Raw genomic sequence first — 2,500 nt, 5'->3', positions numbered from 1 at the left:
GATGTTGGGAATCTGCCGTGCTGTGCGACAGTCGCGAGAATTTTCGGCCGGAGTGTAGTGCCAGTGGAATAAGGTTGGCCTCGGTTTATATTAGAGAAAGAAATACAGTCAGATAGAGATAGAATAGAAACACACACACACACACACACACACACACACAGGTGTAATACATAGAGAGAGAGACTAGATGGAGAAAGGGATTATCCAAGTGGGAGAGGGAGAAGGGGAGGGAGAGGGAGTAGGAGAGGGAGAGGTAGAGGGAATAGGAGAGAGAGAGAAGGAGAAGAGGAGACGGAGAAGAAGCAAAAGAAGGAGAAGGAGGAGAAGGAGAAGGAGAAGGAGAAGGAGAAGGAGAAGGAGAAAGAAGGAGAAGGAGAAGGAGAAGGAGAAGGAGAAGGAGAAGGAGAAGGAGAAGGAGAAGGAGAAGGAGAAGGAGAAGGAGAAGGAGAAGGAGAAGGAGAAGAAAGAGAGGGAGAGGAAGCAAAAGAAGGTGAAAAATGAGGAGGAGGAGAAGGAGAGGAAGGAGAGGAGAAGGAGAAAGAGAAGAAGCAAAAGAAGGAGGAGGAGAATAAGGATAAGGAGGAGGAGAAGGAGGGGGAGAAGAAGGAGAAGGAGGAGGAGAATAAGGATAAGGAGGAGGAGAAGGAGGGGGAGAAGAAGGAGAAGGAGGAGGAGAAGAAGGAGAAGGAGGAGGAGAAGGAGAAGAAGGAGAAGGAGAAGGAGAAGGAGAAGGAGAAGAAGGAGGAGGAAAAGGAGAAGAAGGAGGAAAAGGAGAGGAAGGAGGAGAGAGAGAAGAAGGAGGAGAAGGAGAAGGAGAAGGAGAAGGAGGAGAAGGAGAAGGAGAAGGAGGAGAAGGAGAAAGAGAAGGAGAAAGAGAAGGAAAAGAAGAAGGAGAAGGAGAAGGAGGAGGAGGAGAAGGAGGAGAAGAAGAAGAAGAAGAAGAAGAAGGAGAAGGAGAAGGAGAAGGAGAAGGAGAAGGAGAAGGAGAAGGAGAAGGAGAAGGAGAAGGAGAAGGAGAAGGAGAAGGAGAAGGAGAAGGAGAAGGAGAAGGAGAAGGAGAAAGAGAAGGAGAAGGAGAAGGAGAAGGAGAAGGAGAAGGAGAAGGAGAGAGAGAGAAACAAGTGGATGTGGGCCTGGTGAAGGTGATAACTTGAGGCCGCCGGTCAATTTTTTTTCCCTTTCTCTACTGACATTTCTAGAGTGATTACTCTCTTAAAAAGGAAAGATATAGCCTTTTGAAGGTTGTTTACAAGATGACAACGTGAGAGGCTGCCCGTGTTCCAGTTAAGCCCTTCGGTTTTAGAGAGTGCGCTTAAGCCTCCCTTCTTGCTTCTCACCTTTTATCTTATTTTTTTTTATCTATCCCTTTGTCTGAATTTTGGTTTGCTTCGTTTATGTGCAGATAAAAAAATATCTATCTATCTATCTATCAATATATGTATATACATTTATATATATATATGAATATATATATATATGTATATATATACACATACATATATATATATATATATATATATATATATATATATATATATATATATATACTTGCATTATTTCCCAGGTTCCTTCTGATTATTAAATTAGATTCCATCCTTTGCTTTTTTTTTCGTTTTTTTTTTGTGTGTGCCATTACCGGCATGGCGATATTCCTCAGTCATCAGTAACGACCTCCCAAGAGCTACGGACAGGCGTGGAGTCGGCTCGGTGGGCGGGCATACACCTTAAGAACTTGGGCGGGTCGTCTGGTTAGCATAATTGGGTGTAAAGAGGTTGACGCTGGCTCGCTTGCGTGGGAAAGCTATAGCCTCTTCTTTCGGGATAAAGAAGCTGCGCGGCCGTGAAATTGCGTCTTGTGGAATTTGACAGGATTTTCTTCTTCTTTTTTGAGCGGTGGTGTAAAAAAAGAAAAAGAAATTAAGTGGATTATTGTTTATTGCTTTTATTTATTAGAATGGTGGCGTCTGATATTATATTAAGGGTGTAGTATATTGCCTTGTATCACACTGGCAGTTTGGAAATCATTTGTATTAATGTCTTTTTTTTTGAGAGCTGGTGTTATTTATTAGCGGCATACAAATCTTACATGTCTTGTTAGAGAATCTTAGAACTTAAAATGTCTTGTTGAATCATACATAAGGAAGTGAAACTGATTTAAAGGTTTCAAAGTCCCAACGTCCAGGGAAAAACGGAAGAGGCAGTTGCAAGGCGAGCTTTCTACGCGAATTCGTTCCTCACGTACTATCCATAAGTCCGGTGGTCGTCACGTACAAACCGTGGAAAAACAGTACCCACTTGATTACTTGATGGCTGTGTAAAAAAACGTGATTACGTGACGTGATACTATAACAAAACAATTGAATCAATTTGATATTATGGCTACTACTCATTAAGGTCAGTCGGTCACCGCAAAATTGATCTAAATTGAATAATATTTCAGACGCTAGATCCGGTTATAAATTGTACAAGTGATCCAGTTATCAGAAGCAGCAAGTTGTAT

The 2,500-nt window shown here is 42.1% G+C and overlaps 1 protein-coding gene across 1 annotated transcript in view; it reads left to right on the top strand.

Annotated features, from left to right (window-relative positions):
* Positions 1 to 2,500, top strand: part of LOC125044217 — a 458,466-nt gene that overhangs the window by 45,668 nt on the left and 410,298 nt on the right. The window lies entirely within an intron of this gene.

Source organism: Penaeus chinensis, chromosome 35 (genome assembly GCF_019202785.1).
Source record: "Penaeus chinensis breed Huanghai No. 1 chromosome 35, ASM1920278v2, whole genome shotgun sequence".
Taxonomy (NCBI): Eukaryota; Metazoa; Arthropoda; class Malacostraca; order Decapoda; family Penaeidae; genus Penaeus; species Penaeus chinensis.
The sequence above is the reverse complement of the archived record's forward strand: the minus strand, read 5'-3'. Positions and strand labels throughout refer to the sequence as shown.